The sequence below is a fragment of the Balaenoptera musculus genome, chromosome 17, assembly GCF_009873245.2.
Source record: "Balaenoptera musculus isolate JJ_BM4_2016_0621 chromosome 17, mBalMus1.pri.v3, whole genome shotgun sequence".
NCBI classification, from domain to species: Eukaryota; Metazoa; Chordata; class Mammalia; order Artiodactyla; family Balaenopteridae; genus Balaenoptera; species Balaenoptera musculus.
This window is the reverse complement of record NC_045801.1, coordinates 65,047,067-65,069,378: the sequence shown is the minus strand read 5'-3', so window position 1 is coordinate 65,069,378 and position 22,312 is coordinate 65,047,067.

The window sequence follows — 22,312 nt, the reverse complement described above, 5'->3', positions numbered from 1 at the left end:
ACAGGTCACTATCCACACCTCCCCGCCCGGGAGGCTGTGCAGCCCGCCACTGCCAGGGTCCCGTGATCCAGGGACAACTTCCCCGGGAGAACACATGGCGCGCCTCAGGCTGGTGCAACGTCACGCCGGCCTCTGCTGCTGCAGGCTCGCCCCACATCCATACCCCTCCCTCCCCCCGGCCTGAGTGAGCCAGAGCCCCATTATCAGCTGCTGCTTTAACCCCGTCCTGTCTGGGTGAAGAACAGATGCCCTCAGGCGACCTACACACAGAGGCGGGGCCAAATCCAAAGCTGAAACCCGGGAGCTGTGCAAACAAAGAGAAAGGGAAATCTCTCCAAGCAGCCTCAGAAGCAGTGGATAAAATCTCCACAATCAATTTGATGTACCCTGCATCTGTGGAATACCTGAATAGATAATGAATCAACCCAAAATTGAGGTGGTGGACTTTGGGAGCAACAGTAGACTTGGGGTTTGCTGTCTGTGACTGACTTGTTTCTGATTTTTTATGCTTATCTTAGTATAGTTTTTAGGGCTTGTTATCATTGGTGGATTTGTTTATTGGTTTGATTGCTCTCCTTTTTTTTAATTCTAACTTTTTTTTCATTTTAATGATTTAAAAATTTTTTTACTTTATTTTATTTTATTTTATTTTATTTTATTTTATTTCTCCCTTTTCATCTGAGCCGTGTGGCTGACAGGGTCTTGGTGCTCTGGCCTGATGGCAGGCCTGAGCATCTGAGGTGGGAGAGCCAAGCTCAGGACACTGGACCACCAGAGACCTCCTGGCCCCACGTAATATCAATCAGCAAGAACTCGCCCAGAAATCTCCATCCCAATGCTAAGACTCAGTTCCACCCAACGGCCAGTAAGCTCCAGCACTGGATGCCCCACGCCAAACAACTAGCAAGACAGGAACCAATCCCACCCATTAGCAGAGAGGCTGTCTAAAATCATACTAAGTTCACAGACACCCCAAAAGCCACCACCAGAGAAGGCCCTAGCCACCAGAAAGACAAGATCCAGCCCCACCCACCAGAACACAAGCAGCAGTCCCCTCCACCAGGAAGCCTACACAAACCATTGAACCAAACTCACCCACTGGGGGCAGACACCAAAAACAATGGGAACTACGAACCTGCAGCCTGCAAAAAGGAGACCCCAAACACAGTAACTTAAGCAAAATGGGAAGACAGAGAAATAGGCAGCAGATGAAGGAGCAAAGTAAAAACCCATCAGACCAAACAAATGAAGACAAAATAGGCAGTCTACCTGAAAAAGAATTCAGACTAATCATAGGAAAGATGATCCAAAATCTTGGAAATAGAAGGGAGAAAATACAAGAAATGTTTAACAAGGGCTTAAAAGAACTAAAGAGCCAACAAAAAATGATGAACAACACAATAAATGAAATTAAAAATTCTCTAGAAGGAATCAATAGCAAAATAACTGAGGCAAAAGAACAGATAAGTGACCTGGAAGATAAAATAGTGGAAATAACTATCGCAGAGCAGCATAAAGAAAAAAGAATGAAAAGAATTGAGGACAGTCTCAGAGACCTCTGGGACAACATTAAACACACCAACATTCAAATTGTAGGGGTCCCAGAAGAAGAAGAGAAAAAGAAAGGGTCTGAGAAAATGTTTGAAGAGATTATAGTTGTAAACGTCCTTAACATGGGAAAGGAAATAGTCAAGTCCAGGAAGCTCGGAGAGTCCCATACAGGATAAATCCAAGGAGTAACATGCGAAGACAAATATTAATCAAACTGTCAACAATTAAATACAAAGAAAAAAATATTAAAAGTAGCTAGGGAAAAGCAACAAATAACATAGAAGGGAATCCCCATAAGGTTAACAACTGATCTTTCAGCACAAACTGCAAGCCAGAAGGGAGTGGCAGGACATAATTAAAGTAACGAAAGGGAAAAACCCACAACCAAGATTACTCTACCCAGCAAGGATCTCACTCAGATTTGATGGAGAAATTAAAACCTTTACAGACAAGCAAAAGTTAAAAGAATTCAGCATCACCAAACCAGCTTTACAACAATTGCTAAAGGAACTTCCCTAGGCAAGAAACACAAGAGAAGGGGAAGACCTACAATAACAAACCCAAAACAATTAAGAAAATGGTAACAGGAACATACATATCAATAATTACCTTAAATGTAAATGGATTAAATGCTGCAACCAAAAGACATAGCCTGGCTGAATGGAAACAAAAACAAGACCTGTATATATGCTGTCTACAAGGGACCCACTTCAGACCTAGGGACACATACAGACTGAAAGTGAGGGGATGGAAAAAGATATTGCATGCAAATGGAAATCAAAAGAAAGCTGGAGTAGCAATTCTCATATCAGACCAAAGAGACTTTAAAATTAAGACTATTTCAAGAGACAAAGAAGGACACTACATAATGATCAAGAAATCAATCTAAGAAGAAGATACAACAATTGTAAATATTTATGCACCCAACATAGGAGCACCTCAATCTATAAGGCAAATGCTAACAGCCATAAAAAAGAAAATCAACAGTAAAACAATAATAGTAGGGAACTTTAACACCCCACTTTCACCAATGAACAGATCATCCAAAATGAAAATATGGAAACACAAGCTTTACATGACACATTAGACAAGATGGACTTATTGGTATTTATAACATTCCATCCAAAAACAACAGAAATACATTTTCTTCTCAAGTGCTCATGGAACATTCTCCAGGATAGATCATATCTTGGGTCACAAATCAAGCCTTGGTAAATTTAAGAAAATTGAAATCGTATCAAGTATCTTTTCTGACCACAACACTATGAGACTACATATCAATTACAGGAAAAAATACAAACACATAGAGGCTAAACAATGCGCTACTAAATAACCAAGAGATCACTGAAGAAATCAAAGAGGAAATAAGATAATACCTAGAAACAAATAACAGTGAAACCACAATGACCCAAAACCTATGGGATGCAGCAAAAGCAGTTCTAAGCGGGATGTGTATAGCAGTACATTCCTACCTCAAGAAACAAGAAAAATCTCAAGTAAACAACCTAACGTTACACCTAAAGCAGTTAGAGAAAGAAGAACAAAAAAACCCCTAAGTTAGCAGAAGGAAAGAAATCATAAATATCAGAGCAGAAATAAATGAAGAAGAAATGAAGGGAAAAAAAAGCAAAGATCAATAAAACTAAAAGCTGATTCTTTGAGAAGATAAAAAAATTGATAAACCATTAGCCAGACTCATCAAGAAAAAAAGGGAGAAGACTCAGATCAACAGAATTAGAAATAAAAAAGGAGAAGTAACAACTGACCCTGCAGAGATACAAAGGATCCTGAGAGATTACTACAAGCAACTCTATGCCAATAAAATGGACACCCTGGAAGAAATGGACAAATTCTTAGAAATGCACAACCTTCCGAGACTGAACCAGGAAGAAATAGAAAATATAAACAGACCAATCACAAGCACTGAAATTGAAACTGTGATTAAAAATCTTCCAACAAACAAAAGCCCAGGACCAGATGGCTTCACAGGCGAATTCTATCAGACATTTAGAGAAGAGCTAACATCTAGCCTTCCCAAACTCTTCCAAAATATAGCAGAGGGAGGAACACTCCCAAACTCATTCTACGAGGCCACCACCACCCTGATACCAAAAGCAGACAAAGATGTCACAAGAAGGAAAACTACAGGCCAATATCTCTGATGAACATAGATGCAAAAGTCCTCAACAACGTACTAGCAAACAGAATCCAACAGCACATTAAAAGGATCATACACCATGATCAAGTGGGGTTTATCCCGGGAATGCAAGGATTCTACAATATATGCAAATCAATCAATGTGATACACCATATTAACAAACTGAAGGGTAAAAACCATATCATCTCAATAGATGCAGAAAAAGCTTTCAAAAAATTCAACACCCAATTATGATAAAAACTCTCCAGAAAGTAGGCATAGAGGGAACCTACCTCAACATAATAAAGACCATGTATGACAAATTCACAGCCAACATCATTCTCAATGGTGAAAAACTGAAACCATTTTCACTAAGATCAGGAACAAGACAAGGTTGCCCACTCTCACCACTGTTATTCAACATAGTTTTGGAAGTTTTAGCCACAGCAATCAGAGAAGAAAAAGAAATAAAAGGAATCCAAATTGGAAAAGAAGAAGTAAAACTGTCACTGTTTGCAGATGACATGATACTATAGAGAATCCTAAAGATGCTACCAGAAAACTACTAGAGCTAATCAATCAATTTGGTAAAGTAGCAGGATACAAAATTAATGCAGAGAAATACCTTGCATTTCTATATACTAATGGTGAAAAATCTGAAAGAGAAATTAAGGAAACACTCCCAATTACCATGGCAACAAAAAGAATAAAATACCTAGGAATAAACCTACCTAAGGAGACAAAAGACCTGTATGCAGAAAACTAGAAGACACTGATGAAAGAAATTAAAGATGATACAAACAGATGGCGAGATATGCCATGTTCTTGGATTGGGAGAATCAACATTGTGAAAATGACTATACTACACAAAGCAATCTACAGATTCAATGCAATCCCTATCAAACTACCGCTGACATTTTCCACAGAACTAGAACAAAAAATTTCACAGTTTGTATGGAAACACAAAAGACCCCAAATAGTGAAAGCAATCTTGAGAACGAAAAACGAAGCTGGAGGAATCAGGCTCCCTGACTTCAGACTATACTACAAAGCTACAGTAATCAAGACAGTATGGTAGTAGCACAGAAACAGAAATATAGATCAATGGAACAGGATAGAAATCCCAGCGATACACCCATGCACATATGGTCACCTTATCTGTGATAAAGGAAGCAAGAATATACAATGGAGAAAAGACAGCCTCTTCAATAAGTAGTGCTGGGAAAACTGGACAGCTACATGTAAAAGTATGAAATTAGAACACTCCCTAACACCATACACAAAAATAAACTCAAAATGGATTAAAGACCTAAATGTAAGGCCAGACACTATAAAACTCTTAGAGGAAAACATAGGCAGAACACTCTATGACATACATCACAGCAAGATCCTTTTTGACCCACCTCCTAGAGAAATGGAAATAAAAACAAAAATAAACAGATGGGACCTAATGAAACTTAAAATCTTTTGAACAGCAAAGGAAACCATAAACAAGATGAAAAGACAACCCTCAGAATGGGAGACAATATTTGCAAATGAAACAACTGACAAAGGATTAATCTCCAAAATTTACAAGCAGCTCATGCAGCTCAATATCAAAAAAATCAACCCAATCCAAAAATGGGCGGAAGACCTAAATAGACATTTCTCCCAAGAAGATGTACAGATTGCCAACAAACACATGAAAGGATGCTCAACATCACTAATCATTAGAGAAATGCAAAGCAAAACTACAATGAGGTATCACCTCACCCCAGTCAGAATGACCATCATAAAAAATCTACAAACAATGAATGCTGGAGAGGGTGTGGAGAAAAGGGAACCCTCTTGCACTGTTGGTGGGAATGTAAATTGATACAGCCACTATGGAGAACAGTATGGAGGTTACTTAAAAAACTAAAAATAGAACTACCGTACGACCTAGCAATCCCACTACTGGGCATATACCCTGAGAAAACCATAATTCAAAAAGAGTCATGTACCAAAATGTTCATTGCAGCTCTATTTACAATAGCCAGGACATGGAAGCAACCTAGGTGTCCATCGACAGATGAACAGATAAAGAAGATGTGGCACATATATACAATAGAATATTCCTCAGCCATAACAAGAAACAAAATTGAATTATCTGTAGTTAGGTGGATGGACTTAGAGTCTGTCATACGGAGTGAATTAAGCCAGAAAGAGCAAAACAAATACTGTGTGCTAACACATATATATAGAATATTAAAAAAAAAAAAAGGTTCTAATAAACCTAGGGGCAGGACAGGACTAAAGATGCAGACGTAGAGAATGGACTTGAGGACATGGCGAACGGGAAGGTTAAGCTGGGACGAAGTGAGAGAGGGGCATGGACATATATACACTACCAAATATGAAATAGCTAGCTAGTGGGAAGCAGCTGTATAGCACAGGGAGATCAGTTTGGTGCTTTGTCACCACCTAGAGGGTTGGGATAAGGAGGGTGGGAGAGAGAGGCAAGAGGGAGGGGATATGGGGATATATGTATATAGCTGATTCACTTTGTTATACAGCAGAAACTAACACAACACTGTATTATACTCCAATAAAGATGTTTTTTTTAAAAAAAAAAACATTTCTAGTCAGAGATTACGAAAGGTGTTTTTTTATTTTCACTGCATTTGAGACCTGGGTCCGCTTATTACCAGCTGCAGACAGGTCTCTCCTTTGTCACAGGAGCTGATCACTTTGGAGGTTGGGAGGATAAAACACCACAGGACTCACTTGTAAACTGAGGAGTGGTATGCAAAAGTAGGTGGAGGAGTTTGATGCTGTTAGGGGGACATGAGAACTTGCAAAGTGGTTCACTTTTGGGGGCCATGCTACAAAGATGCTTCTGAGTCCATGAAACCATCCAGGTTTGTACCATACTACTCGAATTAAATACTTTTAGTGTGAAGCAACTAATTTTGCGTTAGGATTTCCTTATAAACAATATACATAGACATAAACTCGATCAAAAAACATCTAATGGTAAGACGTTCAATAATGAAAAGACTATTTCCTTTGTAGTCCTTGGCACATATTGGGTTGGCCAAAAATTTCGCTCAGGTTTTTCGGTAAGATGTTACAGAAGTCTTAAACCCAATACTTCGGGCTTCAGAATAGCTCTACTGTCTTGATTTGGTCATCTGCCCTGTGCTTTCTGTCATGCAGCACTTACAGCCTGTAGTAACTACAGAGGAATCAGCAGTTTATGAAAGCACGACAGACTTATGGGAGGGTGGTTTGGTGAGATAAACACATCTAACGGCAAAGTTTTTATTACTGCAAAATCATACACTAGAGAAATTTTAATGCATAGAAATCATCCTTAAAGTACTAAGACTAGATTTTCAAAGTCATTTATTTTAATGATGCCTCATTAGCTGTTTAAAAAAAAACCCAAAACTTTTGAGTCATTATTTTATCTTACAAATAGTAAGTATTCTTTGTAGACAGGAACTGTCTGTTAAAGTAATATTTGACATCTACTGAATCAAAAATACTTTACAGTGAAAGGCTGACATCTGTTTACTACATAAAAAAAGGGTGCTGTGTATTTTTACTAGAAGAATTTTCCTTTAATAAGGCAGCCGAAAGCCATCTACACACACCAAACCAATTTACAGCCAAAACCTGTTGAATACCAACACAGCATCACGGACGCTTAGCGATCCTTTTTTTTTTTTTTTTTCCAGCATTATTCTGATTTGGTATTGAGTTTGTACAGGAAATATGCTTGTCTTTTGTTTGTTTGTTTTGTTTTTGAGTGAAAGGATATAATAGCAATAAAAAGGCTTGGGTTAATTATTAATTTGGTGAGCTTTAATCTTTTCAGTACTCTCAACTTTGATTTCATTATATTGGTAGTTGATCTTCCTTATTGAAGAAGATCAAACTGCAACTGAGCTTTTTATATTTTTCAATCAAGTAGTAAGTAGCAAACAAAGTCTGTATGTTTGGCCAATTCCACCCGAGATCTAAGACACTGCAATTAGGAAGAGACCAGACAGAAGGCAGTCAACTTGGTAAAGGGTTTAAATCTGTGTGTAATCTCATACAGGTGCTGGTTCCTGTGCTCTGGAAAATCCCTCTTCACAAAACAGGCCAACTGAGCCACACCTGGGTTAAAGCAGAACATCTGGACCTACTCTTTCCTACTCGCTCATGTTCTTCAAATCTTCCCAAAACAAATGGTGCTTTAGCGCAAGTCTGACACCAGAGATTTGTAAGCCCTATGTGCACTGCCAAATCCAGTTTGATACAAAACACAGCTACCTTTCTTGAATCAAATACATTACAGATACGATACCTGCATCATATATTTCAATTAGCCAAGCCTCAAGTAATTCATGGGGGTCGTTTCCACCACAAGTAATAAATTTCACAGTGGCATTAACATTTAAACAGGGAATTTTAAGGAAGGTTGAAGTCCAACATCTAATAAATGCCCTAGCGTTCATTGGTCACATGCTCTTTGTTTTCTAGTCATACAACCAATTGGCTGGGAAAGTCCTGAAAATTAAATACGGGTTTAGTTATACTTAATGAAATGCCAGTTTTAGTGGGTCTCAGCTTCCTTGAGAAAAAGCACGTATCTGTTAAACTCCTAAATGTCTAATTTTTACTTAATGGAGCCACTTAATTCTTACATGTTCTGGGGAGGTTTTGTAATTAGTTAATAACAGTGTATTGTAGGTATACTGTGGGCCCAGCATTATACTGGAATAACTGAATTTACAAGTGATCAGCAAACTATCAGTGTAATTTACGTGGCCTTACACAAGGCCTTTCAGTAAGTGCTTTATGCGGAATGTTGGCATTTCAGCTCCGGCAGACGCCAGGGAGTAGGAATGGTCAGGAGGAAGAATGAATGGTATGGAGCAGGTACGCCTTTTTTTTTTAAACATCTTTATTGGCATATAATTGCTTTACAATGGTGTGTTAGTTTCTGCTTTATAACAAAGTGAATCAGTTATACATATATCCCCATATCTCTTCCCTGTTGCGTCTCCCTCCCTCCCACCCTCCCTATCCCACCCCTCTAGGTGGTCACAAAGCACCGAGCTGATCTCCCTGTGCTATGTGGCTGCTTCCCACTAGCTATCTATTGTACATTTGGTAGTGTATATATGTCCATGCCATTCTCTCACTTCGTCCCAGCTTACCCTTCCCCCTCCCCATGTCCTCAAGTCCATTCTCTAGTAAGAGCAGGTACACCTTTTATGGCTCCCATAAATGATGCAGAAACGATGGGAATTGTATGGAGGAGATCAATAATATATGTGTACATTTTAGAGAAACACATCTAGATACATGTTCCAGTGCTAACATTTTGAACTGCTAATCAGTTCATTACAGTAAACTTATTACACTTGCAATGCTGTTCTGTTTATTGTTTGAATTCCTTGGATTCAGTTGGTGTTAGTCAAATCCACTATCTCCAAGAAGGCTTGGAGGTAAAGAGGTAAGAGGGAGTGGGGATCGAGGGCGTGGTGGGATGGAGGGAGTGATGGAGAAGGAGAGGCACAAAGAGCACCTGTCATGCATATCAATGTGTAGTGATCTAGAAGGCAGGTTCTGGAATGTTCAGAAAGCGGTCTCAACTCTAAGGGGGTATTATTGCTAGTTTAGCAGAAAGCTCTGAAGCACCAAATGATACCTTATATTTCTGAAGCATTGGGATTGAGAGAGGTACCTTTGGAATTCAGGGTAACTTGGATCTGGTCCAGATGCTCCCAAGGTAGGGCTAATGGGAGGGCCTCCTAGAGGAGAGGTGTATATACCTTGACTTGGTAGTGATGCAACTTGCCATTGAATCAAACTCAATGCCTCTTGGCAATACAGCCCAATCACTCAAATAATGGAAGCACTTAATTTTCTTTTCCAAAGTTTCTCGGCAGCATAGTTTGTTTTCGGTCGAGTGGGTGCATGCTTACAATATTAAATGTATGAATTAAATAGGCTTTCAGGTTTGAGAATTCTCAAGTTGGTAATGTTTTGTGAAATTTACTTTGCTTTAAAAAATAATCAGAATTGTAATAGGTTTTTTTTTCCCTCTGAACCTCATATTTTGTGATGTGAATTGATATGTTACCCATCTCAAAATTGGTTTTCTTGTGTCAATTTCTTGTATCCAGAATCAGTGAAGGATAATTTAGAATTGAAAGGATTGCAGAGAATGTGGAGAGTGGGGGAGAAGAGTAAAGGTTTTTATAAAGAGAAAAGCAGGCAAAGTGTGAGTACACAAAAATGGAAGCTGAAGTATTCTAGAACATACACATAAAGTTGGCCTTTATAAGATTACCAAGAAATGGAAAGGGTTAGAAAAAGAAGCTAATGCTCAAAGCTAAAAGTTTGGAGAGAAATCGCTCTTACAAGAGGAAGGTGTGATATAATACAGACATAGGATACCTGCCCTAAAATTGTGTGAGAGTCAAAGAATTTTTGGCAGGGAGAAAAAAGTTCCGAAATAGATACCTAATGGAGAGGCCGTGGGAGCTTCCAAAGATGTAAAGAAAGTAAGTGGAGTAACCCAAGTTATAAATAATGAGGGTAACACATTGCCTGAATAGTAGGAAATGAGTTTTGTGAAGGCAGAGATCATGGCAGGAAATATTTGATTTCTCAGCTCTGGCACAAGGCCTGGTACACAATGGGTAATCAGCTCTTGAAGAATGAGCAGAGCTGTAAAGGTATAAAATCAGGCAAAATTAGCAAGGATGGGAGGGTATTTGTTAGGCAGTAGGATAAAAACAAAGAAAAGGAGATGATTTTCTGAATAAAAGAAACCATAAAAGATAACACAAATTTAGCCTTTTTATGAATGAAATTTAGATTGGAAAAACATAATCCTGAAACACTTTCTTGGGAGGAAATGTCTAAGTTTCAGATCATGTTTTCCAATCAAAACATACCCACTTGAGAATATAAACACAAGATAAAATTAAATGGTCTTATCAAATAGTTTAGCTGAATATCATTCAGATCTGTGATAGACAGCTACATTCCACATGTTTCTACAGCCCAAGAGGAAGGAGCTTATCATCCAGCCCATCTCACTGCTCAGTAGTAGCTGGTTGGATTTCAAATTTGTCAAACACCTAAATTATTTTGATGAGACTACACAACGCTTTTCTTTTGTACCCACTTTCTAAAAATGAGAATACACACATATATATATATATTTTTTCTATGTAAGATGCAAGTGAGAAATACCTTTTTCTTCTATTTAATGACTGTCTATTCCTCCAGGTGCTGTCAATAAAGTATTTTATAGATGGGGAAAAATAAAGAAGGATTTGACTGGTTAAGACACCTGAGTCTGTAGAATTTTAGTGAAATCCTTGGAAGTGATTCTCCATCATCTTTTATTCAGGAGACAAAGCAGGACAAAGAGCCTGAAATGAAATACTAAGGAAATCTAGCTTTTAATATTGATTAGTGTTTACTGTAAGGATTGATCTATAGGTATTATGAAGACCAAAACATTCAGGGTAATGGTCTTTATTCCTTTATAAGCCATACGGGAGGCTGCCTGAGAAATGTTCCTCCCTGGTGTGGTTGGTGGAGGTTCACTCCAGTGGGTTGGTTGAGTAGCTACCTCCCCATGCTGGATCCAATAAAGAGATCAGCCTCTTCACTTTCCCTTAGAGTCTTTAGTGGAACACAGGTTGATCTCAGAGCTATTCTTTTATGTTTTTGTTAAATCTTTAAGGTTGAAGCTGATTAACTTTTAGATGAAGCCACACTCTGAAATGAAGTTTAAAATGTCTTAACCTTCAAATAGGAATGGAATTCTCCCCAGTCATTATTAGAATCCACTGATGTTACAAATTTGTGGACGGATGTTATCCATTAAGGTGAAAGCAGAAAGAGGCTGTAAAGTTGACTCAGAAGGCTAAGTACTTTACCTTCAGGGAAGCACATATAAAAATCTGTTCTGAACCGTGTATATAGTGATAGTTAAAGCTTTGAACACCTGGCTCTTAACTGGCTAGGCAAAGTCATATAAAATACTGACATACCTTCTACTTACTGTTATTTTGATCTTTAGGCAGGTTGCTATTTTTATTACACGTGCTTAGGAATTTAGCCTCAACGATCGGTCAACCCAGAGGGCATTTATTGAATGCCAACCATGTGCTAACAGAAACCTAGGACGAAGTCTAGTCCTAGTTTCAGACTAGACTTCCCAGGACCTGCCTGGGTCTAATGCTTGGACTAATGGAAATAATGGTTAAGTTCAGTAGTTCTTAACACCTTTTCTTGGTGATTTGACAAGTTGACATTTTTCAGAGGGTTCAAAATCTGCAAGGCGCTACATGCCTGGCTTGGTTAGCTGGGCTGGTTGTAAACATGGCACTAATGAGACCAAGGTTCAGTTCCCATATGGCCTAGGCTGTTTTGAAGGCGAAAAATACCACAGTCTGTATCTCTAACAATGCCTAGCTCCTTGATTTGCCAATAATCGCCGTGGTTCAGAAGGAGGACCACTCTAGAGAGAATGGGGCTCTGGGAAAATCCTCTGTCACTCCTGGAAAAATAATCCATGAACATCATCCTAGTTAAGGTGACCATAAATGGGAGAGAATGGAACCCGAGATTATCATCATAAAAATCAAATTTCTGTGTGTGTTATGAAATGTATGCAAGAGGATAGTGAATTTATTGAGCATTTCCTGTCTATCTGCTATTGTTCTGAGCTTTATTTTATATGTATTAACTTATATAACCTTCATAATAGCTCTATGCAGTAGGTACTCTCAATAGCCCTATTTTATTCATAAGGAAACTGAGACATACAGACCATTATCAGTTTGCTCCAAGAATGCATGGCAGGCTGATTCCAGAGCTCTTGTATTCACCACTGCACTCAACAGGAGCACTACTTGGAGAGGAAATGCGTTAGCTTGCTAGTCAGCTCTCAAATAGATGAGAGCTACTGAAGGACTAATCCTGGTTCACTGATGAATGGTAGCTACATAATGGTCTTTGACTCTATTGCTGGACAATTGCATTCACCAATTAGCTAAAATTAGTCCATGAAATTTCCATCCTTTCAACTCTTATGACACCTTAAACTAAGCAAATGTGCACTTGAATGTTTCCTTGCAAATGTCCTTGGGTGTTTTTGAAAAAGACTTCCAAATTAAAAGCTACCTCTACTATCCATCCAATAAAGCACCATATAAGTTACTGCATAAAATCGAACTAGACATTCAAAGTCAAAGTAAAAGACATGATCTTCCCTCTGCTGCCTTTCTCCCATCAGCCTCACGAACAAGTCCAATCTCCCTTATGGAAAAAAGCCTCCCATTGACCCCAGCTTTCCAACAGTCTATTCATATCCAAAAGTCCTTGCTTTTAAGCTTGAATTCTGACGATCACTCTCATTTCTTAATCCCCTGCAAATGTGCTTTCCTACTCTTTTCTACTGAATTAAGTCCCTTGAACAGTATCAATCCTCTCTTGTTAGGTAACTCTATCTTCTCTGGGTCCGTTTATTCTGCCTGGCTTCTCTATAGAATTTGCTCTCACTTCCCAACCCAGCTCTTATATTCATTACGCTGTGTCATTGAGGTAAGTTTCTCTTACCTCTCCTGTTTGTTTCACTTAGCCTGGCTCAAACACAGGCATTGCCTTAAGTTCTTGTTCTTAGCCCTCTCTTCACCTCATCCTCTGCTCTCACCCTGGGTGATCTTATTTTCATCCAGGTACCCAACAGTGACTTGTGTATGGGAGATGCCGAAATCTAATCCGTGTAGTCCTGAATTCTCTTCCAAGGTAGTTTTCCATCTTCTTGCTATTTATTTTTCTTCTGGTTGGCCTACCCATATTGCAGACTCAATTTGTCCAAACTATGTCCCTGCCTCCAGACTATTCTTGAATTTATGCCTTACCAAGCTGGAAATCTGACTTATCCTTGGCTTTTCCCTGTCCCTTATTCCCTGCTTCCAAGGGTTTGTCAAGTCCTGTTGATTCTATTTCTAAAAACTTTTTGGAATCAGTCTGTTTTCCAATTCTATTTCTATGGGAGTAATTGAGACTTTTCATCCAAAATTGTTGAGCACCTACTATGTGTCAGGCATTGGGCTAGGGGTACAAAGGTAGATAAGGGTTCATTCCTGCATCAGGAGCCCTCCAGTTCAAGAGGGGACAGAAGGAAACAAGTTACTATGTTATGATGGCAGGAAGTCTGCACAGTGTGTTCTGGGAATACAGATGTGGGAGAACAATGTGCTATTGGCAAAGGGTATGGAATCTGGTAGTCAAACACATTAGAGGTATTTGCTTGTAGCAAACTACCTCTTTCTGAGCACCAAATAAACACTTAATTACATAAACAATGTTTTAGTTACCTTCTTTCACAATCAGCTGAGAGTTTTTTAGAAATGCTATTTATTATTCTAAGTGTGATCTGCTTCTCCCTGCTGACAGTGAGAATTTCAGTATTCTGAAGGTCCACCTGCTCTGTGCTATGTGACCCATGTGAAATTTAGAGCTGTCCTGTGATTTCATATCACTGAGTGGAAAATACAGGAAATTCTATCCTAAAAGAACCACTCAAAATTGTCATTGTGGCTCTTACTAGAACCAGAAAAAAAAAAAATGTAACAACATTGAAAAAAATTTTAACACTACTGTTCATTTAAAACTTTAAAAAACTTAATATACTTAGATGTGGAAGAGTAGCTTATTAGCTCAAAATTTCATATTGAATCCAAATATTCTTGTGTCTGGGGTGTTATTAAAATCATTATTGTATGTCAAAATGGTTAAGTATTGGCAATTTTATGTGATCTAGCCTAAGAAATCTAAAAGTTTTTTTTCTTTTAATTTTTTTATTGGGAGCAGTAGAATTGAGAATGTGTATTATGATGTTAAGGGTAACTAAGGCAAGGTCATCTTTATGGATTGGCTGTTGACATTCTTCTTATTTTATTCCTTTAATTTTCTTATTTCAGTAGAGATTCTTGAATGTTTAATACTTTACTCTCTATGATATGAATATATATTTTGCGGGGGGGCATCTTGACAAACCATCATTTAGAAGCTAAGTAGTTCTTGGATTTGGAGCTCACTATGGATGTTAGAGGTGGGAAGAGCTAAGTCTCTATTTTTAAAGACAAAGCATCTAAGAGTCAGGGACGTTAACATACCCAACACTATGGAGCAAATGATTCATAGAATTGCGACTAGAGCTCTTTGTTTGCAGAGGCCAAGGATCTATTCAAGAGTTGAGAGAGAAAGAGAAAGGAATTCAGAGGATTTGTGACGGTATTAAGGAGTCGACCTCATCTCTAGGCAACCATGACCTTCCAGTTTCCATTAATCCATACTCCCCTGGCCACACTGACTAGGTTCTTTCTTACATTATCCTTCCCACAAGATCTGTTGCCTTCACTTTGGTTTCCGAGTCACCAAACAAGCCGTTCTGTGGCAGGAGGGACATGTACTTATGGTACCAGGCCCTAGGATGAGACTTGGTCTTCAGTTCCAAGAACTGGGAAATACAAATACAAATCTTTAAAGAAAATCAGGTTTCTAATGTAAAATATTCAGTTACTTTGATATCTTTACTATTACTCTTATTCCTAAAGAAACAGATAAAAGATTAAATGGAAAAAACATTTCAGCTGTTATTCTGTCCATATGGTCTTTGGAAATGTACTCAAGAAAATTAATTTTGGGAAAATGTTCAGTTACCAATTACTCAGTTTTCTGTTTTGCCAAAATGTGTAATCTAAAGAGGAAGGTATAATTTCTTAACATAATAATCATGTTCTAGAGGCTCTCTGGACATATATGATATTTCAGTGTTATCTTATTTAATAAGGGAAAACTGTTTTGAAAATATAACATTGCCAATAGAGCAAAGATATTAATCCTAAAATTATTATTCTACTTTTAGGGTAGGTATATTTTAAACTTTTTATTTAATGAAACCCAGCAATTGAAAACATCACCCTAATCTTCTGTAGAATATATAAAAAATATGGAATTAAAATGTAGTTTGCTGAGAAAAGTCACTAGTTGTCTTGGTACATTGACAAAGTACTCTCAATTCTCAATTCTCTTTGAACATTTAAAAGTCTGTTGTATCATGCTCTGGACAAGCTTTTAGGTTTAAAAAGAAAAGTTGGCTAATTTACCTATTTTAAACTCTTCTCACTGTGTCCCCCCAGCCTGGAGACCAGAGTGCTTTTCTAAAGAGCTGGATTTTTTATGAGGTGTTAAATCAACATTGCCAAATGTGACTTTGTGGAGCTCTCTGCGCCCTCATAGTAGAGTGATGCAGGCTACTTGATCACTGTGTATCTTTAATAGCCCACGATTAACCCTTCTTATAAGGAAATGTGTGGGATGTCTTGGTTTTATATAAATCATCATGAATAGAGCACGTTTGTATTTATATAGGACTGAGGCCAGGAATCCATCCACGTATCCATTTATATTTGCTCTGCAGACTTGAAAATGTTGGCAGGACAGATTGCATGCATGGCATCTTGAGTAGTGATGCATTCTTGATACACTGAAGAAAAATGGGTAAAGCAGGCTTGGGTTTCCTAGACTTTTGGCGGGGAGGAGAAGGATTTTGTTTCCAGAGTATAGTAATAATCTCTTACCTCCAGATAGTCCTCTCCAGTTCACAAGTGTGAATTATCCTATATTCATTGTGTTCCAAGATCCTCACAGCTACCCTGAGAGCTGAGTAAGGTAGGAGATACCCTCAATTCATAGTGGAGGAAAGCATACCCAAGAGAATTGGCTTGAAAATATACTGAAAGTGGCCTTCAAGTCCATTGTCTGACTAGTACTTTCATTACAGAAGTCTCAGTGTGGTCTTAGGAAGTTTGAGAAGACAAAGCTTTAAAAAACCTTAACCTGCAGCATTTGGATGCTCAGGCCCTAGACTAAGCTGGTGGTTCATTTTTCCGAAATTGGGAATTTGGTGATGGAATTATCAGTGTACTTGAAAATCTACCTTGAGAAGAGGATGGGAATACATAGCAGAGGCAAAGAGGGAATTTAGGCATCTAAACTTATAAGTTAGTGAAGGTGGAGGGGAAAAAGAACTCAAGTGAATATTTTAATGATTCCCAAGTGAATTTTAAAAGAGTTTGGATTCTAAATACACTGAAGCCTCATTATAACATTGTTTCTGAGGTTTATGCTTTAGAATGACCTTAGAGGTGAAATATTGACCCTCTTTGGACGAAGTCCCGATTTTCCTAATTTAGTGAAAATGTTATAGTCATAGCTTAATGTTAAGGCTACACCTACTTTCTTGATAAAATAGCCATTTCTTCCCTTTGAGAGTGTTTGCTACATAAAGAGGAATAAATTCTTATCTTCTTCTTGTTACATGGACATGTGCCCTGCCCTTCTAAACTAAATTGTAAATTCTAAAAAACTGGGGACTAAATATTACCTATACTACTTGCATGATAAATATTTCTGGAATTAAATTACTTCTTAAATTTGCTAGGTGACTTTCAGACAAATACTTACTATATATTCCATATGCCTGTGCAATTTATCTTTTGTACAATTTTTTTTTTAATTTTTGAATTTTATTTTATTTTTTTATATAGCAGGTTCTTATTAGTCATCAATTTTATACACATCAGTGTGTACATGTCAATCCCAATCACCCAATTCATCCCACCACCACCCCCACCCCACAGCGGCTTTTCCCCCCTTAGTGTCCATGACGTTTTGTTCTCTACATCTGTGTCTCAATTTCTGCTCTGCAAACCAGTTCATCTGGACCATTTTTCTAGGTTCCACATATATGCGTTAATATACGATATTTGTTTTTCTCTTCTGACTTAATTCACTCTGTATGACAGTCGCTAGATCCATCCACGTCTCAACAAATGACCAATTTTGTTTCATTTTTATGGCTGAGTATATTCCATTGTATATAGGTACCACATACTGTCTTTTATCCATTTGTCTGTTGATGGGCATTTTAGGTTGCTTCCATGACCTGCTATTGTAATAGTGCTGCATGAACATTGGGGTGCATGTGTCCTTTTTCAATTATGGTTTTCTCTGGTTATATGCCCAGTAGTGGGATTGCTGGATCATATGGTAATTCTATTTTTAGTTTTTTAAGAAACCTCCATACTGTTCTCCATAATGGCTGTATCATTTACATTCCCACCAACAGTGCAAGAGGGTTCCCTTTCTCCACACCCTCTCCAGCATTTGTTTGTTTGTAGATTTTCTGATGATGACCATTCTAACTGGTGTGAGGTAATACCTCATTGTAGTTTTGATTTGCATTTCTCTAATAATTAGTGATGTTGGAGTAGCTTTTCATGTGCTTCTTGGCCATCTGTATGTCTTCTTTGAGAAATGTCTATTTAGGTCTTCTGCCCATTTTTGTATTGGGTTGTTTGTTTTTGTAATATTGAGCTGAATGAGCTGTTTATATATTTTGGAGATTAATCCTTTGTCCGTTGATCATTTGCAAATATTTCTCCCATTCTGAGGGTGTCTTTTCGTCTTGTTTATGGTTTCCTTTGCTGTGCAAAAGCTTTGAAGTTTCATAGGTCCCATTTGTTTATTTTTGTTTTATTTCCATTACTCTAGGAGGTGGATCAAAAAGATCTTGCTGTGATTTTTGTCAAAGAGTGTTCTTCCTATGTTTTCCTCTAGAGTTTTATAGTGTCCGGTCTTACATTTAGGTCTCTATCCATTTTGAGTTTATTTTGTGTATGGTGTTAGGGAGTGTTCTAATTTCATTCTTTTACATGGAGCTGTCCATTTTTCCCAGCACCACTTATTGAAGAGACTGCCTTTTCTCCATTCTATATCCTTGCCTCCTTTGTCATAGATTAGTTGACCATAGGTGCGTGGATTTATCTCTGGGCTTTCTATCTTGTTCCATTGATCTATGTTTCTGTTTTTGTGCCAGTACCATATTATCTTGATTACTGTAGCTTTGTAGTATAGTCTGAAGTCAAGACTGCTTTGGCTATTCGGGGTCTTTCGTGTCTCCAGCTCCATTTTTTTCCCTAAAGACTGTTTTGACTATTCGGGGTCTTTTGTGTCTCCATACAAATTTTAAAATGTTTTGTTCTAGTTCCGTAAAAAATGCCATTGGTAATTTCATAGGGATTGCATTGAATCTGTAGATTGCTTTGGGTAGTATAGTCATTTTCACAATACTGATTCTTCCAATCCAAGAACATGGTATATCTCTCCATCTGTTGGTATCATCTTTAATTTCTTTCACCAGTGTCTTATAGTTTTCTGCATACAGGTCTTTTGTCTCCTTAGGTAGGTTTATTCCTAGGTATTTTATTCTTTTTGTTGCCCTGGTAAATGGGAGTGTTTCCTAATTTGTCTTTCAGATTTTTCATCATTAGTGTATAGGATGCAAGAGATTTCTGTGCATTAATTTTGTATCCTGCTACTTACCAAATTCATTGATTAGCTCTAGTAGTTTTCTGGTGGCATCTTTAGGATTCTCTATGTATAGTATCATGTCATTTGCAAACAGTGACAGTTTCACTCTTCTTTCCACTTTGTATTCCTTGTATTTCTTTTTCTTCTCTGATTGCCATGGCTAGGACTTCCAAAACTATGTTGAATAATAGTGGTGAGAGTGGACATCCTTGTCTTGTTCTTGATCTTAGAGGAAATGCTTTCAGTTTTTCACCATTGAGAATGATGTTTGCTGTGGGTTTGTCATATATGGCCTTTATTATGTTGAGGTAAGTTCCCTCTATGCCTTCTGGAGAGTTTTTATCATAAATGGGTGTTGAATTTTGTCAAAAGCTTTTTCTGCATGTATTGAGATGATCATATGGTTTTTCTTCTTCAGTTTGTTAATATGGTGTATCACATTGATTGATTTGCATATATTGAAGAATCCTTGCATCCCTGGGATAAATCCCACTTGATCATGGTGTATGATCCTTTTAGTGTGTTGTTGGATTCTGTTTGTTAGTATTTTGTTGAGGATTTTTGCATCTATATTCATCAGTGATATTGGTCTGTAATTTTCTTTTTTTTGTAGTATCTTTGTCTGGTTTTGTATCAGGGTGATGGTGGTCTCATAAATGAGTTTGGGAGTGTTCCTTCCTCCACAATTTTTTGGAAGAGTTTGAGAAGCATGGGTGTTAGCTCTTCTCTAAATGTTTGACAGAATTCACCTGTGAAGCCATCTGGTCCTGGACTTTTGTTTTTTGGAAGATTTTTAATCACAATTTCAATTTCATTGCTTGTGATTGGTCTGTTCATATTTTCTACTTCTTCCTGGTTCAGTCTTGGAAGGTTAAAACCTTTCTAAGAATTTGTCCATTTTTCCAGATTGTCCATTTATTGGCATAGAGTTGCTTGTAGTAGTCTCTTAGGATGCTTTGTATTTCTGCAGTGTCTGTTGTAACTTCTCCTTTTTCATTTGTAATTTTATTGATTTGAGTCCTCTCTTTTTCTTGATGAGTCTGGCTAAAGGTTTATCAATTTTGTTTATCTTCTCAAAGAACCAGCTTTTAGTTTATTGATCTTTGCTATTGTTTTCTTTGTTCTATTTCATTTATTTCTGCTCTGATCTTTATGATTTCTTTCCTTCTGCTAACTTGGGTTTTGTTTGTTCTTCTTTCTCTAGTTTCTTTAGGTGTAAGGTTAGATTGTTTATTGAGATTTTCTTGTTTCTTGAGGTAGGCTTGTATAGCTATAAACTTCCCTCTTAGAACTGCTTTTGCTGCATCCCATAGGGTTTGGATCGTCGTGTTTTCATTGTCATTTGTCTCTAGGGTGTTTTTTGATTTCCTCTTTGATTTCTTCAGTGATCTCTTGGTTATTTAGTAATGTATTGTTTTAGCCTCCATGTGTTTGTGTTTTTTACATTTTTTTCTCTGTAATTCATTTCTAATCTCATAGCATTGTGGTCAGAAAAGATGCTTGATATGATTTCAACTTTCTTAAATTTACTGAGGCTTGATTTGTGACCCAAGATGTGATCTATCCTGGAGAATGTTCCGTGCACACTTGAGAAGAAAGTGTAATCTGCTGTTTTTGGAGGGAATGTCCTATAAATATCAATTAAATCTATCTGGTCTATTGTGTCATTTAAAACTTCTGTTTCCTTATTTATTTTCATTTTGGATGATCTGTCCATTGGTGTAAGTGAGGTGTTAAAGTCCCCCACTATAATTGTGTTACTGTCGATTTCGTCTTTTATAGCTGTTAGCAGTTGCCTTATGTATTGAGGTGCTTCTATGTTGGGTGCATATATATTTATAATTATTATATCTTCTTCTTGGATTGATCCCTTGATCATTATGTAGTGTCCTTCCTTGTCTCTTGTAGTATTCTTTATTTTAAAGTCTATTTATCTGATATGAGTATTGCTACTCCAGCTTTCTTTTGATTTCCATTTGCATGGAATATCTTTTTCCATCCCTTCACTTTCAGTCTGTATGTGTCCCTATGTCTGAAGTGGGTTTCTTGTAGACAGCATATATATGGATCTTGTTTTTGTATCCATATAGCAAGCCTGTGTCTTCTGGTTGGAGCATTTAATCCATTCACGTTTAAGGTAATTATAGATATGTATGTTCCTATAACCATTTTCTTAATTATTTTGGTTTGTTTTGTAGGTCCTTTGCTTCTCTTGTGTTTCCCACTTAGAGAAGTTCCTTTAGCATTTGTTGTAGAGCTGGTTTGGTGGTGCTGAATTCTTTTAGCTTTTGCTTGTCTGTAAAGCTTTTGATTTCTCCATCGAATCTGAATGAGATCCTTGCGGGGTAGAGAAATCTTGGCTGTAGGTTCTTCCCTTTCATCACTTTAAGTATATCATTCCACTCCCTTCTGGCTTGTAGAGTTTCTGCTGAAAAATCAGCTGTTAACCTTTTGGGAGTTCCCTTGTATGTTATTTGTCGTTTTTCCCTTGCTGCTTTCAGTAATTTCTCTTTGTCTTTAATTTTTGCCAATTTGATTACTATGTGTCTTGGCGTGTTTCTCCTTGGGTTTACCCTGTATGGGACTCACTGCACTTCCTGAACTTGGGTGGCTATTTCCTTTCCCATGTTAGGGAAGTTTTCGACTATAATCTCTTCAAATATTTTCTTGGGTCCTTTCTCTCTCTCTTCTCCTTCTGGGACCCCTATAATGTGAATGTTGTTGCTTTTAATGTTGTCCCAGAGGTCTCTTAGGCTGTCTTCATTTCTTTTCATTCTTTTTTCTTCATTCTGTTCCGCAGCAGTGAATTCCACCTTTCTGTCTTCCAGGTCACTTATTCGTTCTTCTGCCTCAGTTATTCTGCTATTGATTCCTTCTAGTGTAGTTTTCATTTCAGTTATTGCATTGTTCATCTCTGTTTGTTTGTTCTTTAATTCTTCTAGGTCTTTGTTAAACATTTCTTGCATCTTCTAGATCTTTGCCTCCATTCTTTTTCCGAGGTCCTGGATCATCTTCACTCTCATTATTCTGAATTCTTTTTCTGGAAGGTTGCCTATCTCCACTTCATTTAGTTGTTTTTCTGGGGTTTTATCTTGTTCCTTCATCTGGTACATAGCCCTTTGCCTTTTTATCTTGTCTGTCTTTCTGTGAATGTGTTTTTTTTCCCACAGGCTGCAAGATTGTAGTTCTTCTTGCTTC